General features: G+C 32.7%; 1 protein-coding gene and 1 long non-coding RNA gene across 5 annotated transcripts in view; one reads left to right on the top strand and one right to left on the bottom strand.

Moving 5' to 3' along the window:
• LOC118194633 (neural cell adhesion molecule 2-like) overlaps positions 1-26225 on the top strand; it is a 700988-nt gene that overhangs the window by 496185 nt on the left and 178578 nt on the right. The gene's annotated exons all lie outside the window — the stretch shown is intronic.
• Positions 1-26225, bottom strand: part of LOC146997776 (uncharacterized) — a 620175-nt gene that overhangs the window by 333009 nt on the left and 260941 nt on the right. The window lies entirely within an intron of this gene.

Consider the following 26225-nt stretch of genomic DNA (forward strand, 5'->3'; position numbering starts at 1 on the left):
GCTTATAAATTAGCCAACCACTTGGGAATGTAATTTAAAGTAATAGTAAGTTGAAATTTAGACTTAATAGCCAAGGGCTACTTAAATGATCTAAGCTGGCTGATATTTCTCCCCGAAGTAACAATTTAAATGTCAGCAAACCCGAAGAATATAATCTTATCTGGGCTAGTTGATCTAGTAAATTGGCCTCGAGAGACAGAAACATGCTTTTTCTTAGAATCTAACAACCTCAGTTTAAGGTCTCAATCTAATTTGCATTCTGGGGATGAAACTGAAGGAAAAAGCAACAGTAAAGATTCTAAACGTAAAATACTAGTAACTTGTAGTGATCCTGATATATCTACCTCCAAGCGAATCGCAAGAAATACATGCTTTCACATTTTAAATTATAACTTTAAAAATAAATAAATATAAATTGAGGAATTACTTTATAATGTCCATTATTCCATTAATATAAAAGAAAATAATTTTATTAAAGTTGTTACTTTGGAGCTCAAAGAATAAAAAAAAAAAAAAAAAAAAAACTGTTGATGATCATTGTGAATAATTTTGCAAAAACGGCGCCTGTTACAAATGGATAATACTAGTGTAAGAACTACACGATCCAATTTCAAATAATGTAAATAAGACCAAAATTTTCAAAGCAGAATGTATATGGCTACCAAGGGTGAAGTATAGTACTTTATTACAATCAGCTTAAAGATCAAAATCATAATGCTAAATCAAAACATTGAGAACTAACTATAGATTGCATAAAGATGTCAAAGAATGTGTAAATAAGTTGTAAAAAAAAGGAACCAGTAAAGTGGCAAATAAAATCTTGCACTTGCTTATGGTTTGAATGTATAGACGTAGAAATTAATTGTTATTAGGAAAGCAGGTTTGAATAAGCAGAATAAATTAGGAAAAATACACATGAAAATATCCATTTAAAGGGAAAAAAGTAATAATAAAAGTAAGAAGACTAAAACTTTTCCTCCAGTCTATGTAAAGAAACAAGAGTGTGTTAGTTCTACAGGTTGTGAGTAGACGATTTGAGTTTAAGGATAATGGTAACGTATTAGGCATAAATTCTGCTGCATCAGCAAAAAATGCGGAAAATACTCGTATATTGGAAATATAATTTATAGGAATCATGTTTTTGAAACTGTTTACATTTTTATAATTTGTAATAAGGAAGGCAAATTTTTAATTGTTGCATAGCATTTATAAATTAATTTGGATTCCAATTACGAATTAGAAGTCACAACATGCCTTGGTTGTGGGTTATGATAAGTCTAGAAAAAGTGACCTTTTTCAATAACACAAATAATCATGTAAATACAAATGTACAATAATTAAGCATTCAGCAAATACCTTGTTTTTAGGTTTAAGTTAGAAAGTTTTATTTCTGATGGTAAGAAGTACTTCAAACTTCATTTTGAGTTGTGTTTACTATTAGAATAAGCGACAAAACATCTGTCTCTTATTATACTTCTAGAAGTTAACATTTAGAGACGTCTGGAACTCTGCATCTTAAAATAAAGAAATTATGCTCTTTAGATTCCGGACGAAGTAAAACTAAATTATAGAAATTTCAGTCAAATTCGTTTTACTTAAAAGATAAGCAAGCTATGGTCCACAACAAGTTAAACAGAGGAACTGCAAACAACTTTCGTAAGTTATAATAAACAGCTTTAATATATAACTACAAGCAGATTTAATGTAGTGGTATAAATTAACAATAAAATATTCCAAAACTCAAGAATTAATTCTGACACCCAAAAATAAATTATTTTGCCAATATGAATTTTAAAAGCGGTGAAGATGAGTACAGTAAACGACAAATGGAGAAAAGTTTTTGTCATTGTCTAGTATATACAGGGTGTTCGGGATAAATTTGACATATTTATAATTGATTATATTTTTCCGTAGGTTGGATGTATTTATACACATTAGTATATACAGGGTGTTCGGGATAAATTTGACATATTTATAATTGATTATATTTTTCCGTAGGTTGGATGTATTTATACACACTACTCGTCATTTAAAAGTTTGGACCCTTCTTCATTCATATACAAGATGTCAGAAAGGATGGATGACTGGAACCCACCTGAATCATGGAAGAAAATAAGTTGCATCATAATGATTCGTGCCAGCCATCAAAATAAGGATATTATGACTGCTGCCCAATGCTCCCTGAATGCGGTAAAAACAATCAGACATAAACTAGAGACTTGCAATGGTGACTATTAGGATGTAGCAAGAAGAAAGTTTCCTAGCAGACATCTGATTGCTTTCGTACAGCATAATTCCTCGCAAATCTGCAGGAACAGGTGTTGAAGAACCCTGACATTGGAATTCGGGCTTTGTCACGTGAAATGAATGTTGCAGCCTCTACTATGAAGTTTGCACTCAATAAAGACCTTCGCTATTGCTCATACAAGCGGATTTTCTTTTTCCTTACGAAACTGTCAAATTTATCCTGAACACCCTGTATTTGCTTGGAAGGCCAAATTAGGAGATATTTAGTGGAATCGATTTACTTAAGATGGTATTTCAGTGCTGAAAGAAACTCTGCTGTATGAGGAATGTGACAGATGATTTTTTGCCGTTTTGCCGATAGGCGATCTACACGGTAGATAAAAAACCGATTTGACCTTATCACGGCGATGATATGCTAGTGTCAGTCTTTCGAACTACCGATTGTATACCTGCGTGAAGGTGACGTAATGCATTTGACCTCTTATCTTTTACTATAGTGTTAGGAAAAAAAAATGTCGTTATGTTTGTACGCCGCCAAATCAAAAATGGGTCATATATTGCGCTGATCTTGCGCAGTATCGATACTAAGCAGCGTCGTTGTATGATTGTAAATCTTTGATATAGTAAAAGAAAATTCTACTCTTTAACTTTTTTTGACTCCTAAACTTTTCAATGACAATTTTGAAAAATGATTTGATTAACTTTAATATTATATTTCAAAAGGAATTTTTTATAATGGGAATACCAACTTTATAGAAGTTTATCTCTTATTGCTGCAATAAATTTTTTGTATATGTGATTTTAATTATCAAACGTAATAACACAGTTTTTATGTAATGATAAAAAATCCTTCAATAGAAAAATTAATGTACAAATTTATTATATAAATTTTCTATGCTAATAAATTTTATTCGACGACATTAAGAGGAGGAAAATGTGTTTGGAGAAGTTATATTGTCCCTTTACATATAAAAATATATACCTTCAGTGAATAATACACAAATCAAATAGTTAGCTTAACGTTTATAAAAGCCAAAAATTTAACGATGCGAGTCAAAGTGAAACTCCTTTTATCATACTGTTTTAGAATTAAAATTCCGTCGTTTGAATCTCATTGCAATAAACATCAAGAGAAATCAGCGAAACATTGTTTTATGGTCAAATTAATTGCTTTAAATTTAATTGAAGTGAAATATTATCAAGTTGTTTACGCTACTGACAAATTTACAAATTAGCTTCTGAAACTTTCTATTCTTAATCTGTATAATAAACCAGATGCTGCAATAGATTTTCGTGAATTTCTGAACAATAATCATTTTATCTTCTCAAGGAAATATTTTCTTAATTTCGTTAATATACGCAAGAGTTGCTTCGAGTTCAGAATTGAAATCCATAAAATTTCTTAAGCTTTGTTTAATAGCGAAACTCCTAAAATTCTATTGGTAATGAATCGTTTAAGAAGCATGCATTTTATAGTTATTGCTACGTATAAATAGGCATTAATATTAAAATTCAAAAATCAGTGATTAAAGTATGATTTCGATAAAGGTTTTCTTATACTGGGAAGACGAGAGTCGTTGGAAGAACATATTATCTCTTTATTAGCTTTTAGATTTGTGTATTGATTCACCTGAAAAATATGAGCTATTTCTCAAACTAAGCCGTAGGCTTGCGTACCATATCAGATTGTAACGATTGAAAGAACCAACAATTTTCAAATGAAGAATCTGTGCTTACAATGTAGATACATTTAACTGTATCAGAATACATATTATCAAGAGCAGGAGAATAGGTACTACAATAAAACTATTGCACAGATATTTCTTAATAAGCATAGCAAGTTTAGAGTATAATCTTGATGTCCGAATAAAGTATAGAATATTCAGGGTTTGGTCTAAAAGAAATCGAAAAATTAAATACTTATAAATGACAAAAAAATATTTATTTCCATCAGAAAGTATTTAGTACTGTTTTTAAGAAAAATTAACCCTTCACTTAGGACCCCAGTTTTCATTTACTTTAGTGATGTCAGCATATCGTGAGTGCTTCTGATCTCAGCAATGATCAGAAGCGTGAGATCTTCTGATCTCAGCTTCTGACCAAAAATGAAGTAGATAAAGCATGGTTTATGCAAATTAAGATTCTATTATATTTGTGCAGTTGTATGCTAATTATCGCATTATCTTATTATTTTTAGCTTTACTGTGACTTCTACTTTCGTCCGCACCTACCAGGATGCAAATTAGTTAGCGTGTATAACAATTAACATTTCTTGAAGTTAGAAGGCGTTTTTCCTCTACTGTGATGACTTAAACGATATTTCTCACCCAGCTTTTAGAATTGCTTAAAGGGCTTTGACATTTTAAGTGTAGCTCGTGGACTTTAAAAACTTGAACTAATGCTTAACAGGAGTTGGTGATTTCCGAAGTCACTTTCCTTAATTAAATTTAAAGAAAAAATTTAAAATCTCGTATTGGATTATCTCGGTAGCAACAGAAGTTAAATTTGTAAGGTTCGAGCTGTGTGCTTGCTAAGTTTTAAAAATTTGTGTAAGCCTTTTTCTAAGTTATAACTGCTTCTGTAAGAAGTCGCTTGCCGGTCTGCACGAGACTAGAATTTAAGGTGTCCGCCGATAACATCGCGGCAAAAACACCGCGGACGAAAACGTCGCGGAGAAAACAACGCAAGGCGAAATCGTCGTGCTACAAAACATCGTGGGAGAAAACATCGCAAAGAGAAAACATCGCAGTTCTAAAACATCGTGGTACAAAATATCGTCGTCGAAAATAAAGCGGTTCAAAAACTTCGCAGTTTAAAAACATCGCCTTCGAAAATATCGTGGTAAAAAATAAAGTATCTACATATCATCGCATGACGTTAACATCGCAGACATGCTTTTTTCAGGCTTTAATAATTGTAAATGGATATTCCCATGATGATTTAAGAGCGCAAGATAGAAAGAAGGATAATTTTTGCTTTCATATTTTTTATTCACTAATAATTTTTGATGATAAAGTAAGAAGGAAACTTAAGCATAGAAAATTCATGCAACTTATAGCACTTAAAGAATGTTAACCCGCCATACTAGTAAACTATCTAAGGTCATTAATAAATCATTTTTATAAAGTTTTTACTGGTAATTTTTCATAAAAAGTATAATCTAAAAAAGATTAGAAAAAGGAAGGTAAGTAACTGCATTACGTTAAATATGAGAAAATTGCTAAATTATGAGATTATATTCTTCAGTTTTGTTTTAATCGAATACTCTTATAGTGAAAATTATTTCTTGTTTTGTTTCAGTTTATTCTTGCAGCGTGCAGTCAGTTACTTGAATGTCGATTTGCTAGTTATAACGAAAGTCAGCTATATAATATTTCAGCAGTGTTTGGATTTATTAGATTATGCCAAAGCACACTATGGCTATCTGCTTAAGGGGTGAGATTCCTTTGTCGGGTACATTCTCAGGAACTGGTTCATAAGCATATTATACTTCATGAAAATCACGAAAATCTTCTAGCACTTTATTACTTAATTTTTCATATACATTTTATTCGAAAGTTTCGTAGTTACTTATTGAACTTACAGTGACCAACTTCCTAAGACAATTTTTAATGTTTTTCTTATCGTGTTTTTTGATTTTCAGAGTATTTTAATTTATGCACTCCAGAAATCTATAACGAAATTAAAATTAATACTTCTGAATTTCTGAGTGAGATTCTATTTTGTGGCGATTCTTTGTCGTCGGAATTCTTTGCCGAGCAACTTTGAAGCGACTAAATTTTCTTGTAATTTTTTAATTAAAGATAAAATTTAATGAAATAAAAACTTAATCAAATTCCCCTTATATAGTTTTTAAGGATAAAAACTGCACATATTTTACATTGACTTTTATTTTCAGTGACTGAAACGTTTCAAGCACAATTTTTTTTGTATTTAAATGACAAATTGTTTGGAATAAGAAAATCTAACATTTTTATGTATCATTTTAAATGCTTTAGAAACATATGATTTTGAATATCAATGATAACTAAATTTTAAAATTCGGGTTCGCTTCGTTGCATGATTATTTTTTAATTAAATTCACCAGAAAGAATATTTTTTAATAAATTGAAAGTATTTAGTGCTTTTACGCATTAAACTATTGGAAAAAAGATATCTTGAACAAAGGCATTCAATTTCCATATTTTACGTTTTAAATCAAACAAAAGTATCTTTTTGTTTTAATAATTTTACAAATCTTATAGTTTTTCTTCATCTGTAATTAACTGTAGTTTTAGTTTCACAGTTCATAATAAAAAAAACAATCATATACTGTGAATTAACTAAATCAATGAGAGTTGCGTTATTAGATAAATGTAGAATTAAGTTTATCCATGTACGTTACTGTAAATAACAAATGTACTAATTGCTTGTCTGATTTCTTCACCTCAAGATTAAATAATTTCTTCATCTTTCACTTCACAGGGAGGAAAAAAGGCTTCTTTATCTCTCTTCCTAGCCACAAAAACTCTACTACAGTGTTTATTACTGCATCTGAATGAAACAAAAGGAACAAAATGTTGCAAATAAGTTTATAACTTCATAGAGTTAACCATTTTTTATATGGGATATGCATTCTCTTTAATATTCATGCAAGGCTTAATTAGCATGTTGGTTGAGATTCATACTATATATTTATACATGTATATACTCGAATCACATGCTTTTTTGAGTGATGGATTGCTCAAAAAAATAAATAAGCTCTTTTTATTCATTTTGTTATTGCAACATGACTAATTTTTATATAAAGTGTAGTGGTGATAGTGAGTATATAAGAGGACTACATACAGTCCTTATTCGTTTTGTATATTGTCCGTATTTAGTAGTCCTTATTATATTACATATTATAATAATTCATTTTAGTAATATTTACGAATTCGCATTGATCCTGTGACACAACAAAGACTTCGTAAATGTTATAATGTTTGTGAGTAAAGACTGGACACCAAATTTTGAAAGTTATTTTGACAGATTAAAACATGTTTCAGGAAAATCTTTATATTTCTCTTATTGGTCTGAAGAAGTGTTTAAAAATAAAGAAATAAATGCATATTGCACAGTTCTGAAAATACACTGCTTAAAATTTATATAATTAAAAAAAATTATTTAATTTTGGAAAGTCTTGTTCCTCAGATTCTAAATATTTTCCATTCTCAGCGACAAAGTTTAAATTTATGTTTTTATCATACGTACAATCGGGAAGTTTCGGCTCCTTAATCGAACTACGTGAATATGTAATTTTATTGGAAAAAGATTAAAATGTTGTATTATTAATTATTCGTATTGCTGAAGTTTAGCCAAAAAAGAAAGAAAAAGAAAAAATTCCAATTAAATCTATATTTTAATATAATTCATTGATGAAATTAATTAAATAAATCTGTATGTATGAATACATATATGTAAAAGAGGCAAAGGGCTTTATCAAAAACAAACAAGGAAGGGCGATCTAAGTATGTTTGTTAAACTCTAAACTTTTCTAGGTTCTCTTTTTAAACTACATGGTAGCAGTAAAACATACAAGTACTAATAAGTTAAGAAATGCTATTTCTGTCTGTACGTGGAGCATCATCAGTAATGACCGAAAGTTTCAGATGTATTTTATTAACCAAATAGCCTTAGCACCAAGAGGAGACAGATCCCCAGGAGTTAAGCTTGATCGAAACACCCGCTCCCACGGTTGACTCTCCTCAATAGTATAATTCATGGAGGTAAAAAAGGACCTTCCTACCTCCATGGTATAATTAGCTGTAATTCGTCCTCCCCCCCCCCCCCGAGTTCAGCCACTTAGCTTGTTTTTCAGCATACTCAGGACTAGAGCTTCAAGCATTAGTTTTCGGAAAAGTTCCTAATTGCTTTCATCTTGCATACAGATTGCTACAGTTACCAGCCAAACCCTGATTCTCACTTCTTTTTCGAAACAAATATATACTACTATAGATGCAAGAAAATTTTCATTTTATGAATAAAATAACTGAATATAAAATGCGAAACTAAATCATCTAGTAAAAAATGAACTTTTGAAAAAAAAAAAAAAAAAAAAAAAAACTCATAAATCAATATTCTGAAAATTTTAAGTGCGGTGAAATATAGCATTTAATTCTCTCCCTTAACCTTTTAAGTCCCAATGGGTTGTACAAGTCCCAGTAGAATGTTTAAAGAAGCCTAGATGGAATTACACGCATCAGTTTACTACACTGGTAGAAGCATCATTTCTAACATCGCCACTACAAAATTGTCGCACGCCTCTTCTTATAGAGGATCAGTTACAGAAATTGGGACTTAAAGGGTTAAACAATTTAAGATGTTTTTTAAATTTTCAGTATTTAGTTATTCAGATTTCTAACAGCAAAATTATTTTCTTCAAACGCATTTGTTAAATGTATTTAACTCCTTAAAAAGAGTATTTTTCCTTTCATTTAAAGATTTTACATTTTGACAAGTTGTACATACTTGTTTTTGATATTCTGCCCTATATCACATGTAAAACTATAAATTTTTGCTCATAAAAATTCATAGATTCATGAGTCTATTTGAATTAATATTACATCCAAAAGATGTTTAATATGAAGACGTATATTAATAAAGTTTTATAATATATTTTCAGTGGGAAATATGCACTAACATGTAACAAGCATTAAAATAATTGAGTCACAGGATCAATAAGAAACCACGGTTATTACCAAAATAAATAAGGACAATGTACAATATAATAAAGACTACAAAGGTGAATGAGGACAATATTTAAAATAAATAAGGACTGTATACAACTTCTCAGACTCCCACACCATCGAAACTATATAAAAATTAAACATGTTGCAACAATTAAATGAACAAAAAAATACATAAAAAAGTTATATTTTCTTATTCCAAACAAATTGTCATTTAAGTAAAAAAAGTGTACTTGAAACGTTTCAGTCACTGGAAATAAAAGTCAACGTAAAATATGCGCAATTTTTATCCTTTATAAAATTTAAGGGAAATTTGATTAAGTTTTTATTTCATTAAATTTTATCTTTAATTAAAAATTTACAAGAAAAATTAGTCGCTTCAAAGTTGTTAGGCAAGGAATTCCGACGAAAAAGAATCGCCACAAAATAGAATCTCACTCAGAAATATTCATTTTAATTTCGCTATAGATTTTTGGAGTGCATAAATTAAAATATTCTGAAAATTAAGGAACACAGAAGAAAAAATTAAAAATTGTCTTCACTGTAAGCTCAATAAGTAACTACGAAATTTTCGAATAAAATGTATATGAAAAATTACATAAAATAAATTTAAGTGCTTAATAAGAAATGTCTAAATCTAAATTTTTTTTACTAATGGCGGGACCTCAGCCGACTTCGACTTGGCCACTACTAAGGCCTACTTTATTATGGAGGTACCAAATAGGTGGGCCACCTTTGCCTCCTATGACGGACAGTTACAACCATGCCTTCTCCGAGATTCGCGCTCGGGACCTTTGGTATCGCAGCCCGGCTCCCCATACCGTCTGGGCGGCCTAAATCTAAAAGTAGTAAATGTAAGCAATCCAATTGTTAAGTCATTAAGACTATTTAACTGTAAGATTACGTCATTTTTTCTCTTCTTGGCGCCTTGCATGGCGCAGATGTTGATTACAGCAACCCTGTAAACGCTTACTCAGTTTTATTTTTTATTGCTGTTGTTGTTAGTAGTAAGTCATCGCTTGAAAGATGGCACGCATTTGATTAAAGTTGTCGAATAAAATATTTAGTACAGTTCACTTCTAGTTAATTTGAAATTGTTGTATAACAACGCACGCATCGCAAGAACACTTTATGGCCCGCCGAGCCACAGGTAAAAGATATCGTTGCTAAAATTAACTTTTTAGAACATTTGTAATACTTTCGTTTGGTTGTATTACGGATAACTTCATATAGAGTGTTTGGAATGCTTTCGTTTTCGTGTGGTTTACGCAATTAAGATTGGATACTGTGTCATCGTTCATTTCCGGTGTTGCTGTCGAGAAATCTGCAATCACGGCAAGTGATAAATTATTTATTTGTTCATGATGAGTGAATTGAAAGCAATTAAAGCTAACAAAAGAAGTTTAAAATGCAGTATCAGAAAGTTTGAAAATAAGGTAAATTCTACAGTGGATGATGCAGATATTTCCTTATTGGAGTTATACGAATCAAAAATATTAGAATTTAAAAAGGAATTAAGTAACATTTTCGATTCTTTATTTGTGAAGAAAAGGACACTGACGAATTCCTTAAGGAAAAGGAGAATGTAGTAGATAATCTCGATGAAATTCATTTGAAAATTAAAAGAAAAATCTCTGAGATCCGTTCTCAAAGGAATAGCTGCTGAAATGAAAACGGTTCGAGTAAAGACATAATTGTTTCGGATATAAAATTGCCTAAATTGTCTCTTCCAATATTTAGTGGGAAAATCGAAGAATGGATTGAGTTTGAGGATTTATTTTCCGCAGCTGTGCATAAAAATAGCAAATTAACTAATGCGCAAAAATTGCAATATTTAAAGAGTTCGTGTAAGGCAGACGCTTTAAATATTATTCAGTCCATTCCAATTTCAGATTCGAATTATGACATAGCATGGAATCTGTTGGTTGATCGCTATTGCAACAAAAAAGATTTGATCAATTCTATCATAAAGAAATTAATTTCTATACCTCAAACGAGTGATTCTACTTCGTCACTTTTAAAATTTATCGATAAGGTGCATGAATGTTTACGATCCTTGGAAGCATTGGAGCAAAAGGTGGAAGAATTTTCAGACACGTTAATTGTTTATTTATTAGTTGAAAAGTTGGATAGAAATACTCGGTGTTGGTGGGAAAGGTCACTTAAAAAAGACGAGATAGGAACGGTTAAACAACTGACATGTTTTTTGAAGGAACACGCTCGCACCCTATCACATTACAAACCTCCGCATGGGGAATCGAAACGTTCATTTAAAACCAAAGCTCTTACATCACTTTCGGAAAATTCAAAAAGTTGTCCTTATTGTAAAGCTGATCATTTATTGTTGAAATGTGCGCAATTCTTAAATCTAACAGTCAAGAAACGATTGGAATTTGTAAAGACAAAAAAAACTATGTTTCAATTGTTTATCTTCGGTCCACACAATTAAGGACTGTAAAAGTTCTAATACATGCAGAAAATGTCAGAAATTTCACAATTCGCTCTTACATTTTGATCGAAATGAAGAAAATTTCGATAAAGCAAATGGCACATCGAATCAAATCACAAACAAGACTAATAAATTAAGCAGTAATCTTTCTCTAAATGCTGATACATTTACTCCAGTGGCAAGCAGCCAAAAGGTTAGTGACACTAATGAAACCAACCAAGCAAAGTCCATTAACGGTACTTCGCTGAATATTTGCAGTTCTCTTAACAAACAAGTTCTACTTTCAACTGCAATTATTTTCGGTAAGGGTAATGATGGAAAATTTATCTCGCTGAGAGCCTTGCTGGATTCCGGTTCTCAAAATAATTTCATTACTAAAGAAGGTGCTGAGTTATTGAATTTGAAGAAAAGAAAAATAAACGCTTCTATTTCAGGTATCAGTGGTACAGTTATGAGTGTTAAGGAAAAAGCTATAGCAACCATCGCTAACGCTACTAAAGATTTTAATCGTACCTTACAATTTTTTGTTGTTCCAAAAATAACTCGCGTAACGCCTGCTAGATATATAAACATTTCTGATGTTAAGCAGTTGCAACTCATTGGTTTAGCTGATCCAGAGTTTTATAAACCTAGTCAAATACATGTTTTATTATCTAACGAAATATTTTTTGATTTACTGGGAACAAATAGAATAAATATGCAAGACCTGATTCTCCATCAGTCATTTTTTGGATACATCGTTAGCGGGTCAGTACGCATACCGCAGCAAGGCAGTGTTGATAATTTTTGTGGGTTTGTGGAAAATGAGGATAATTTATTTGACAACATGAGAAGGTTTTGGGAGATTGAAGGTATTAATGAAACAAAAAAAGTGAAAAGTCAGGAAGAGGAATTTTGTGAACAGCACTTTCTTCGTACACACGCGAGGCAAGATGATGGCAGATATGTAGTGAAAATGCCAATTAAGGAGGAAGGACTTAGCCTTTTAGGGATATCGAGAGAAAACGCTAGCAAAAGACTGAATTATCTACTTAAACGCTTCACTAGCAATCCCGTGTTTCAAAACATTCTAAGATCTATAAATCGACATCAATCACTTTTAAAGTGTAACTTTTAATATGTACAATATTTACAGATCATAGATCTGTAATGGTGTTCATCTGTAATGGATCAGTATATGGTGGTTCAGTTGACAAATAAATCTATATGCTTTCATAATCGAAAATCGAAATCAAATAGGAACCGAAGTGTTCCTAATCAAATAGTGTGCGAACCATCAGACATCCATCTATCGAACTGCCGGTGGAGAGTCTATGGAAATTCAGAAGGTACGTCGCGTCTCGTTAACACGCAACGCTAGCGCCATCTATCAATTAATCAAAATAATTTCCACACACTCCCCACCTGAACTCTGTCAAGAGTTCACATCAATCTAACAAGAATCAAATTTATAGCAATAAGTATTTAACATATAATTATAAAAACAATTGATAAGTATATTAAATGAATAGAAAATATATTCAAATTATAATCACTATACTAAATTCTAAAAAAAGGTATGTTATCATCAAATACAATTTGACACTACTTTAGTAAATCTAAACTATTCTTAATCTAAGCATATGAAATTAAACTTGTAAAATAAACAATTGCATAAAAAACATATTCAATCTTATTCATATTATTAAACAATAAAAAAATGTTTTTAAAGTTCCAAAGGATATAATAATTGAACTGGTCGTTTTATTATTGTTCCATCAGAAGTTTTTAGTTCACAAGAACGAACTTTGTTGTCACGACCACGAAAAACTTTTATCACTCTACCACAATTCCACAAAAGTTTGCACTTATTGTTGCCTTCAATTAATACAAGATCATCAACTTTTAGATCATCATAAACGTTAGGATTTTTTAATTGATGAGCTGTCCGAAGATCCATCAAATATTGTTTTTTCCATTTAGTCCACAATTGCCTAACCATTAAATCTTGATAAATCTTTCTTTTAGTCAGAGAGGACTTGGTAGAGTCATCTTTAACAATGGGATTAAAGTTGATAAGTAATGTAGAATCTTTGTTTCCAAAAATCAAAAAATTGACTGGCTTCAGCGGCAATGGTTCCTTGTGGTCATTGTACACATATGTCAAAGGACGAGAATTCAAAACAGCTTCCACTTGTGCTAAAACTGTTGACAATTCTTCAAACGTTAGTAAAGCTTTACCGAGAATTTTTCGTAAGCACTCTTTCACTGATTTTACTAATCTCTCGTAGAAGCCTCCCCACCAAGCCCCTCGTTCTATTATAAACTTCCAACTGATTCTTTCATTCGACAGAAAATCTTGGAATTTCTCATTCGACAATAGTTTAGAGAAATGTTCGAGTTCTTTTTTTCCCTTTTTAAAAGTTTTTGCGTTGTTCGAATAAATTACTCGACAATTGCCTCTCCTAGATGTGAATCTTTTGAATGCCATCAAGAAAGAATCTGTAGAGAGATTCGGTACAAGTTCCAGATGTATGGCTCTAGTGATAGCGCATGTAAATAATGTTACATAGGCTTTTTGACTTCCTTCAATGTTTTTTACGTAAATCGGTCCAGCAAAATCTATGCCAGATACGTAGAATGGTGGTGTCTCATTGATTCTGTCTTCTGGAAGTTGAGAAGTGGTCTGGTCAGCAGACTTCAATGAATATCTTTTACAAATAAGACACTTGTTTATTATTTTCTTGATAAACTGACGTCCTTTTGGAATCCAAAAGCGACTTCGAATTTCAGCTAAGGTCGTTGCTACTCCTCCATGCATCATTTTAACATGTGCACTTTCTACTATCAAATTTGTTAGCCAGGAGTCTCTTGAAAGAATTGCCGGATGTTTTTCATCATGTGACAAACTAGAATGTTCTAATCTTCCACCTGCTCTCAGTATTCCGTTCTGGTCTAAAAATGGGTTAAAAAGATATAAAGCTGATTTCTTTTCGACTTTATTCGCTTTCTTCAGAGACTCAACTTCTTCGGGATAAAAACGTTCTTGTTCAGATCGAATCCAATAATTTTCGGCATCTAGTATTTCTTCAGTCGTTAATGGACCTGTCAAAAGGTTTGTTTTCCTAATTTTACCAATGAATCGTTTCATCCAACCAGTTATTCTCAACAATTTTCTTAAATTACTATATTTTGAGATGTCTATTACCCTTTCTTCAACTGCCGTGCATACAAATTCATAAATATCATTAATATTTTTTCGGTATTCTAATTCTTCTTCAGTGGCAGGTTTCTCTTCATTCTGTCGAGGCCACAACTCAGACGACATTCTAAGCCATTCTGGTCCTTGAAACCAGATAGGATTGTTTTTCAAATCTGGAAGTTTAGCTCCTCTCGAAGCCAAATCAGCGGGATTACATTTACCGGGGCAATAATGCCAATTTTCTGGGGATGTCAAATTTTGTATTTCCTGAATACGATTTTTAACGAAAAGCTTAAATTTCTTTGCACATTTTATCCAGAAAAGTGTGATTTTCGAATCAGTCCAGAAAAAACAAGAAGGTTGTAACTTCAAAACTTTATTGGTGCTAGTGCCTAATTTGGCTGACAAAAGAGGTCCCATTAGTTCCAACCTAGGTAAGGTGAGCGGTTTTAAAGGCGCTACTCTAGTCTTTGAAGCAACAAAAACCGTAAATATTTGTTCGTTGCTAGAAATTATACGTAGATACGCTACTGCACCATATGCCCTTTTGCTAGCGTCAGAAAAACAGTGCAGTTCAATTCTTTCCACATCACTATTACCGATTGCAGAAAAATAATATCGTGGAATACCGATTTCGTCCAAATTGGAAACTTCTTTGCACCATGTTTTCCAAACAGAACATAAATTTTCTGGTAGTTCATCATCCCAATCTAAAGCAAGTGTCCAAATTTGCTGCAATATGATTTTGACTCTAAGTACAAACGGTGATAATAGACCTATAGGATCAAAAATTCGTCCTATTGCTTGTAGGACGAAACGTTTAGTATTAACTTGTTTTGAGAGAAATGTTATCAAATTTTTTACATCAAAGTAAATTATGTCACCTTGGTTGTCCCAAGCGACTCCTAACACTTTCAATGGAGGATTTCCAGCTTCCGAAACATGACTAGATTCCTCGGATTCAATACCTTCTTTAATCCATAATTCGCGCAGTTCTTGAGAATTGGTGTGCCATTTATGTAGAATCATACTAGCATCTCTAAAAATGCTGACGCATTCTAAACTGGTATTGAAAGCAAGTTCAACGTTTTGGTGTCCTCCAATGATGTCATCTACATAAATGTGATCATTTAGAAATTCGCAAGTGGCAGGGTAGGTTTTCTCATATTGTTTCAAATGGTGTTTAATGGTTGCAGCCAGTAAAAATGGACTGCTATTTACGCCAAATAACACACGTGTGAACCGATAAGTTATAAAATTTTGTGGATAATCGAATGGGTTTTTAATAAACAGAAAACGCGTTACATCTCTGTCCTTCTCATCTACTTCTATCTGAAGAAAAGCCTGCTTTATGTCACTTGTAAATGCTATAGGATGGAGTCTGAAGGCCAACAGAAGTTCAAGAATGTCAGGATACAAATTTGGACCAATATGCAAGCAGTCATTTAACGAGATTTCACCAGGTCCATGTGAAGACGCGTCGAATACGATACGTAGTTTACTAGTAGTTCGATCACTACGAACGATTTCTCTGTGAGGCAAATAAAACGTGATTTGAGATTCACTATCAACAGTGTCTGGAACTGGTTCAATGATGTTTTGTTGTAAATAATCTTGTAGAACTGTTTGATACGAATAAAAGAGTTCAGGGTTATTCTGAAATCACTTTACAAGTTTCTCAAATCGTTTCAGCGCAATCGCTTTATTGTCATGAAACTCATATTTTCTATCAGACTTCCATGGCAGCCTAACCTTGTAACGAGAATTTTTGTATAAAATTTCCGATTCGAATTTTTCCATTATGGTATTGTCTAATGGGTCAGATAATTCATTTTCAGGTTTTATACCTAAACTTTCAAGCTCCCAAAATTTCTTTATCTGATCAGATATTATATCTTCCTCAACTGTGATATTAAAGGCTGTGGAAGTGTGTGTTGTACCTTTAGTGTAACCTAGCAGAGACCAACCGAATAACGTTTCAGCAGCTACTAAATGTTTGTTTAAACGCTTAAGTTTCCCAGTTACTACATCATAATAATGATCAGCTCCTATCAAAAGAGTAATTTTTTCTTTGCAATCCCAAGAATCTGCGAGTTGTAAACCTTCTAACTGTTTGCCTAAAATGTGTCTATCCAGATTAGGAGGTGGTAAATCAGAACTTGAAATTTGTTCAGTCACGAGAGCTTCAATTTCGATTTTCAAATTCGGTGTTTCCTTGTTCTGTAATTTTATCTTAACAACGTCAAATGTTTTTCTAATGGGTGTTTTATTTCCAAACGTAAATACCGAAAGAGTCTCTGTTCGAATAACAGGAAGCTTCAATTTATCCGCGATTTCTTTTCTTAGGAAGGATCGCATACTACCTGAATCCAGTAGAGCTCTAATTAAAACCGACTGCGTAGTTGTTCGAAGTGTTACGCAACAAGTTTGAAGTGAAATAGTTTTAATTTTGCTGCGTGAGAATGCTGAAAGAACATGCGAATCTTCTATACTTTTATTTTTTTCATTTTGTTCTTTCTCAGCGCGAAAGCATATTGAACGGTTATGTCGACCTTTGCACTTGGAGCAGACGAGATCGCTTCGACACTGCTTTAGGCGGTGGTTTAATTTCAGGCAAAGGTAACATCGGGAATGTTTACGTAATAAATTTCTCTTCTCATCAACTGTCAGTGATTCACAGTCTTCAGTAACATGTTTGGATGTATTACAAAACAGACAGCAATTAGTATTTTTGTTTTCTTTAACCGGCGCCAAGAGCTGGTAAGTGGAATGAACGATACTCCCCTTCCCACCCTTCTCTTTATAAACACAGGAAGTGCTTTCTGATTTATGAGTGGAGAGCAAAAGATGGCTTCTCTCGCGACTTTCCAATTCTAAACGAACAAAGTGCAATAATTCGTCAACATTAAAAAAGGATGACGAATCCGTTTTACGATTAAATTCTAAGGTTATATCAGACGGCAGAGTTTTCATTATGGCTGGAATCAACATATAACTGTATTTATCCGGTGTGACTTCTAATGATTTCAAGCTGCGTATTTGAGTTTCGATAGTGTCACAAAGTTTGCGAAGTTTTACAGTGTCACTGGATTTGGTTACTGGGGTAAGATTCAGGAGTTTTTGCATGTGTGAGTTTATAATTATATCTTTTCTGCCAAACCTGTTTTTAAGTATTTCGACAACTTCATCGTAATTTGGTTCCGAAATGCAAAAGCCTTCTATCGCGTTTGCGGCGTTCCCGCATAAGTACGATTTTAAATAATTAAATTTTTCGATCTTTGTTAAAGATTCATTATCATGGATTGTTACCTTGAAAGAGTTCCAAAAACTTGTCCACTGGGTGTAATCTCCATAGAATTTAGCGATGGTTAATTTTGGCAGACGCGTACATTTATTGCTTTCGATTTTAGAATTAGTTTCGTTAAGAGAGTTTTCATTATCCGAATTTGTTACTTTATTCAATTCTTTCAATTTTTTATTTGCTCTGAATTGCCATAACTGAATTTTCTCTTCGTATTCGATACAAGATAGAATTTCTGTTTCAAACTCTTCTGCCTCTGATTTCAAGTCACGCTCTATCTGAGCATCTAACTCACTCAGAGCTTTTGATTTCGTGATTAATTGATCTAAATTTTCTTCTAATGTACTTGTATCAATTTCTTCTTTATTCAACTCCGATTCGATTTTTTTTAGAATCTTGGACACGGTGGTCCTGATAACTTTGCGTTTCGATTTTAATTTAACAACAGACTCTTCCGCCATAGTTACTCTACAAATCAGAAAGTTTAGCCTTACCTTTTTTGCCGACTTCGCACACTTGCAACGTGCTAAATCCAATTCTTGACGGCCTAATGCACCAGCTGTTTCAAAACATTCTAAGATCTATAAATCGACATCAATCACTTTTAAAGTGTAACTTTTAATATGTACAATATTTACAGATCATAGATCAAACATGGTGGTTCAGTTGACAAATAAATCTATATGCTTTCATAATCGAAAATCGAAATCAAATAGGAACCGAAGTGTTCCTAATCAAATAGTGTGCGAACCATCAGACATCCATCTATCGAACTGCCGGTGGAGAGTCTATGGAAATTCAGAAGGCACGTCGCGTCTCGTTAACACGCAACGCTAGCGCCATCTATCAATTAATCAAAATAATTTCCACATCCCGCAATGAAACACTTATACGAAGATTTCATTAAGGAATATAATGAATTAGGCCATTCGGAAGAAATTAATGAAGGGGATAGCTCTAGTTTCTCATATTATCTTCCTCACCATGGGGTTTTCAGGCCCGAGAAACCTAGCACTAAACTTAGGGTAGTGTTCGATGCCACTGCTCCTACGACTACTACAATTTCGTTAAACGATATTCTGCTGAATGGAGGGTTAGTTCAAGACGAACTATTTGATATTATTTGCAGATTTCGAACGCATAAAATTGCCTTCACAGCAGACATTGTAAAAATGTATCGTCAGATTTTGATTAAAGAACATCAAAGAGATTTATTACGCATCTTATGAAAGAGTAGTGAAGAAGAACCAGTTAAGGTCCATAGACTGAAGACTATAACTTACGATACTTCCAACGCACCATATCTAGCAACACGCACACTTAATCAATTAGCAGAAGACGAGAAAAACAATTTTTCGTTAGCAGCGCCAATAGTACAAAGGGATTTTTACGTCGATGACGTACTCACAGGAGCCCATACTCTAATAGAGACTAAAGAATTACAGTCGCAATTGATTAACCTATTATCACGTGGAGGAATGCGTCTGCACAGATGGTGTGCTAATCATCCTGATCTTTTGCAGTTTCCGGATGGACAAAAGGAATATTCTTTCAGTAATTTCGATGACGATCAGAGCATCAAAACTTTAGTATTATTATGGAATCCAAAGATAGATTGTTTTTCGTACATATCAACGATCAAGAAACCAACTACTTACACAAAGAGAACAGTGTTGTCTGATATTGCTCGCATTTATGATCCATTAGGACTGCTTGGTCCAGGGATAACAAAAGCAAAAATCTTCATCCAAAGACTTTGGTTATTGAAGCTTGATTGGAACGATCCGCTACCCGAAAGGATAATTAAGGATTGGCAACTTTTTATTGATTCAATGCAATCTATCAACAATTTGAAAGTCAGTAGATATGTTTTACAGGATAGTTTTTCTGATATACAAATTCATGGATTTTCAGATGCATCAGAACACGCATACGGAGTAGCCATCTATTTACGCTGTAGAAGAGACAATAATTTATCTTCACATTTGCTTTGCAGCAAGTCCAGAGTAGCTCCACTAAAACCGCTGCGCAGCTGTACTGCTAGCACAGCTTGTTGCAAAGGTGGTGCCTTTATTGAAATTGGACATCAGCAAAATATGTCTGTGGTGTGACTCAACCATAATGTTAGCATGGCTTCAGAATCCCCCGCATGTACTAAAAACTTTTGTTGCTAATCGAGTGTTGCAGATCCAAGAGCTAACACTTACATGCCAGTGGAATTATGTACGTTCAGAGGAGAACCCAGCAGACCTTATTTCCCGAGGAGTGAATTTTGACAAGCTGCATGATGCTGATCTGTGGTGGAAAGGTCCTCCATTCTTGAGTGAGGGTGTCATACCTAACAAGAACATTGACTTTGAACAATTAGAAAAAACAGAGACATTTTCTAATGAACTGAGAAAAAGAACTGACATTGCTTGTTTATGCACTTTGCCTTCAAAATTTATTGATAATGTCCTAGATATCACTAACAATTATTTAAAATTATTACGTATTGTTAGTTATATTTTCAGGTTCATTTGGAACTCTAGGTGTGCAAAACAGAAAGGAGCACAGAGAAGAACAGGAGGAGTAAGTTCAAAGGAGTTAAATGAGGCAGAATCCTTTTTAGTAAGAGAGGTTCAAAAATGTAGTTTTTATTCAGAATACAACTCCCTCGCACAAGGTAAACCCATTAATAATAAAAGTAATTTAATAAAAGTTTAGTTTTCACAAAAACATCAAATAATTTTGCTTGTTAAATGCAAACTAACTAAGCTGATTGCTGAGCATTATCATCAGAAATATTTACACGTAGGTTCTCAAGCATTATTGTGTTTTATGAGACAGAAATTTTGGCCATTACAAGGTAGGAATTTAACTAGAAAGATTACCCATGAATGTATAATTTGTAGTAAAAATAAACCAGTCACTATCGAACAAATTATGGGGTCATTACCTGCAGAGCGCGTAAATCCAAGCTCACCCTTTAATCGTGTCGGCACCGATTTTTGCGGTCCATTTTTTATTAGGTACAAGGGACAGAGGAAAGGAACTCTTCATAAGGTATATTTAGCTCTTTTCATTTGCCTTATAACAAAGGCAGTGCATCTCGAACTAGTGAGTGATCTCACCACTGACGCATTTATTGCCACCTTAAAGAGATTTATTGCTAGGCGCGGAAAATGCTCAATCATTTTCTCAGACAAAGCAAAAAACTTCGTTGGCGCAAATACCGAATTGCAAAGAATTAACAATTTAATTAGAAATTCTGACAAAAAATTAGCAAATTATTCAGGTGAAGAAGGAATAGTATGGAAGTTTATTCCCCCACGGACACCTAATTTTGGTGGACTATGGGAATCTGGAATAAAATCCGTGAAATATCACTTAAAGCGGATTGTAGGTAATGCAAGGTTGACTTTCGAGGAGTTATTAACTGTAGTAACTCAGATAGAGTCTGTTTTAAATTCTCGCCCTATTACTCCCTTATCTTCCGATGTAAATGATTTAGAGGCATTAACACCATGTCATTTTCTCATTGGAAGACCCTTGAATGCTATAGTAGAACCCGAATTAATTGATATACCTGAAAACAGACTCTCAAGATGGAAACGAACTACGATTGATATGGAATCGTTGGCATAGGGACTATTTAAACACACTACAACAGCGTTCAAAATGGAAGGTAGAACAAACGAATATTAAAATAGGTACTAGTTAAGGAGGATGAGCTCGCTGTCTGTAGATGGGTGTTAGGGCGCATTACAAGAATTTTTCCTGGAGTTGACGGTAAGGTTAGAGTAGTAGAAATACAGACAGCAAAGGGCATCATTAAGCGTGGAATTACAAAAATTGCAATTTTACCCCAAGAAGAAGCTTCCTAAGTTAGTTAAGTGTTAGCTTATTATTATAAAACTTGTATTGTACATTGTATTGTGTATAAAATTTTGTATTGAAAATTGAATATTATTATATTGAATTAAGAGATATTATTCGTATTGCATTATTGTATAAGGTAGTAATTGTACAATTTTGTAGGTTATTATGAGTATTATCGCACGAAATTATTGAAGTAACCCTTCAATGCCGGGGGGTATGTTAAGTCATTAAGACTATTTAACTGTAAGATTACGTCATTTTTTCTCTTCTTGGCGCCTTGCATGGCGCAGATGTTCATTACAGCAACCCTGTAAACGCTTACTCAGTTTTATTTTTTATTGCTGTTGTTGTTAGTAGTAAGTCATCGCTTGAAAGATGGCACGCATTTGATTAAAGTTGTCGAATAAAATATTTAGTACAGTCCACTTCTAGTTAATTTGAAATTGTTGTATAACAACGCACGCATCGCAAGAACACCAATTTAAAGCGACCACTCAAAACTCCATATTTTTTTTAATCTTGTGCGGATGTGGTGAACTTGCGTAATGATTAAAACATATTTTTATTGCTCTCAAAAACATTGTTCGGCATATGGAGATAGTCACCAAAAAGGTTCACTGCAAGTATACATTGTTTCTAAAAAACAACTCCCCCCCCGGAAAAAAAAGCTGCGTGAAGATTTTCGGGATTTTCCTGAAGTATAATGTGCATATGAACCAGTTCCTGAGAATGTACTCCCCCACCCCTTAAGCAGATAGCCATAGTGCGCTTTGGCATAATCTAATAAATCCAAACACTGCTGAAATATTATATAGCTGATTTTCATCATAACTAGCAAATTGACATTCAAGTAACTGGCTGCACGCTGCAAGAATAAACTGAAACAAAGCAAGAAATAATTTTCACTATACGAGTATTAGATTAAAACAAAAGTGAAGAATATAATCTCATAATTTAGCAATTTTCTCATATTTAACGTAATGCAGTTACTTACCTTCCTTTTTCTAATCTTTTTTAGATTATACTTTTTATGAAAAATTACCAGTAAAAACTTTATAAAAAATGATTTATTAATGACCTTAGATAGTTAACTAGTATGTCGGGTTAACATTCTATTAAGTGCTATAAGTTGCATGAATTTTCTATGCTTAAGTTTCCTTCTTACTTTATCAGCAAAAATTATTAGTGAATAAAAAATATGAAAGCAAAAATTATCCTTCTTTCCATCTTGCGCTCACAAATCATCATGGGAATATCCATTTACAATTATTTAAAGCCTGAAAAAAGCATGTCTGCGATGTTAACGTCATGCGATGATATGTAGATACTTTATTTTTTACCACGATATTTTCGACGGCGATGTTTTTAAACTGCGAAGTTTTTGAACCGCTTTATTTTCGAAGACGATATTTTGTACCACGATGTTTTAGAACTGAGATGTTTTCTCTTTGCGATGTTTTCTCCCACGATGTTTTGTAGCAAGACGTTTTCGTCTTGCGTTGTTTTCTCCGCGACGTTTTCGTCCGCGGTATTTTTGCCGCGATGTTTTCGGCTGTAACCGAATTTAGTGGTGAAAGTCTTAGGGTTTCGTATAGACTATTTATTTAGAATTATAGAATTATATTATCAAAGAAAAATTATTTGCACTGCATTATGTTGTCCGTTCAGCAGACTAAAATCAGAGGCACATCAACACCGCGTAATTAATTCTTGTGAGCATACATGCAGGACCAAGGTTTTCCTTTTCCCCTTCTGAAGAATTTAAATAAAGCATTACAACGACTCATGCTGAAATACGTTTGAGAAAAAAATGGAATATCACTTTGACAGACATCTGCCATGTTATAAGACGATCATTTAAGAGAAACAAGTTTAATCTAGCCATATAACCCGAATGATATATTCTTCTAACCGTATAAGTATTTCATGCATACTGTGAAAATATTCGTTCTATAAAAATTGAAAGTGTCTGTTTATTTTAAAATTATCTCATATTTAAAATGGTTGTACACTTGGAAGTATTAATATGAGGATCAAATACAAAATGTAGTTAGGTTACATATTATTGATTCTATTTTGTTATATAAACAACAAGTGGGATAATATTTGAAATTCTAACATACATATTCTTTTGATCTTAACTCGATAGACGAACTCAAGGCAGTTGGAGCAAAGTTTATTACTCTGAAGACAGAGCTGAAAATTAATGACCCACTCCTAATATGAATACAAAGTGAAAAATAAAACTAAATTTCTGCACAATACAGAAATGTCGGCTAAATATATCGGTGTATTTTAAATAATTACAAAAAGTGCTTTATATTAAAAGAGAATAAAAGGGATTTAATATGTCGCCAAAGTTTGTGAGCAACATTCTGAGAGCAGTTCCTCGTATATGGACCACTGAGATTAGAAATTCTATATGTATTCAAATATGTAATTGGCAGGAGAATCTCATCTTTATTAAATATTCAGTTCTAAATCATTAAGCATTCAGCTCCAAAATATCTTCGAAATCTGGAGGAGATGAAAGCTATTGTTAAGCCTTCAAAATTATCATCACAAAAGGGCGCATAAGAATTCTGATCAACATTAAAATTTTCCAAGCATCTAAACTGAGAATAATAGTTTTCGAGGAATGCGTAAGAAATGCCTTAAAATTTCGTTTAAGTATTTCTTACATATATTAATGATTTAGACTGCGAATTTATTTGAAATACTTTAGTACATGATTTTCATTGAAGCTGAATTGTCGCATATGTACTGCTTGTTTATATTTTGCAATAAAACTAAACCTAAAACATGGCATTAATAGTGACTTTTCCTCAGAATGTTTAGCATAATATATAAACGAATCTGTCACAATTTGAATTCAAAAACCCTAACCCACTTATATCCTTAAAACACGAAAATATTCTTGCTGTTAATGTTTAATACCATACATATGGTATAACTGTTAAAGTACAAAGTAATTTTTAATATATACGAAGCTAAATGTTGCAATATTTTTTGTGTTCAAAAGATTTTAAGGAATGAATATTACATGGAAAACATAAATGTTCATTCTCCGATTCTGTGGCAAGGGATATTTTTAATGACTAATATCTTTTGGTTATTAGTAGAAATTTCGTTTTAAAACTCAAGATATAATATACATTCATACTTACCTAGACTATCAACTAAAAACTCTTTTAAAACAAGTTCATAAATCACAAATCTATATTTCAATACTGTAATGAATAATGTGGGTATAATAACAGAATAAAGTTCTAGTACTGCACAGTCACTTTTTAGAAAGTTACAAATAGGTTTAAAATGTTAAATTCCATTTTCTAGGAAACTGTTTCAAAGATAGTTTCCAATTAATGTAAGAGCGGCTTTGTTTCCATTTGTATTTAAACTGAGTCTATAATTTCCTAATCCTCACTTTATTCTCCATCTGATGAGCTTTACTTTCATATGTATACTTTTGCGTATTATTACCTATTTTTGGAAACAGTTTATAAGGCATTTTCTTCCTCCTCTCTGCAAGCCTTCGTAGTGTAATGGTAGCACACTCGGCGCGCATTCGAGAGGTCCAGGTTCAAATTCCGGCAAGGGCACTGCTCATTTCTCATGTCTCCTGCTTTTAAGTAACCTAATGATTCTACAAATTTAGCTCTAATATAAGAAAGCGGCTAGTTAAAAATGCGATTAGTTTGAAAAAATCTGATAAATTCGCATAATTTATATGGCTTTGTCATTCTTGTTTTAAAAAGAAGGCGAAAAGTTTGTTTTATAACCTTTTGAAAATATATAAATCCTTATGATAAATGCATTTTTAGATGTAAGACTTTTAACGCTTCATGAAAAAGTATAAGTTTACGAACCACAATAAAATTAAGAAAACCAAATTTTAAACTTAAATGCTGAAAAAAATTTAAACTTATGAAATGGACAAAATTAAAACGCACAGCTTTGAAAGACAAGTATTCGATTGATCTAGAGTCTTTTTGTCTGAAAGCCAAAAGAAAGCATTTCTGTTAAACGCAGCTCATGCTCAATGTACTCTCGGACAATACTCAATTCTTTTCCAAAGGATCACTAGAAGAAAGAAAAATCTATTAAAAATATGTCTATCCGTATTAATGATTGGTTAATATTCCAGTGAAAGAATAATTAGACATAGTTTAATTATCCTAGATAACATGCGTAGTATGTAAAAGTACAGAAGTCACTCCCAGGTGATGCAGGCCTTGAATAGCATTCAGTGTGAGATGATTCCTAGACTGGATAGTAACATGCGTTGCTCTAAATGCCTTTTATAAGAACAACAATAGCTACGTTTTACTTAACATGCATTTCGCAATAAATAACAGCAAAATATTATTTGCCAATGCTACCAAAATATGGATGAACTTCGAAGAAATTTAGTGCTAAGAGGAAAGTCCGTCGTGTAAAATGTGTTCGAACACTGTGAGATCGTCAGTACATTACAAG

Source organism: Stegodyphus dumicola, chromosome 4 (assembly GCF_044657685.1).
Source record: "Stegodyphus dumicola isolate Sdum_Otavi_A_Nest chromosome 4, ASM4465768v1".
Classification (NCBI taxonomy): Eukaryota; Metazoa; Arthropoda; class Arachnida; order Araneae; family Eresidae; genus Stegodyphus; species Stegodyphus dumicola.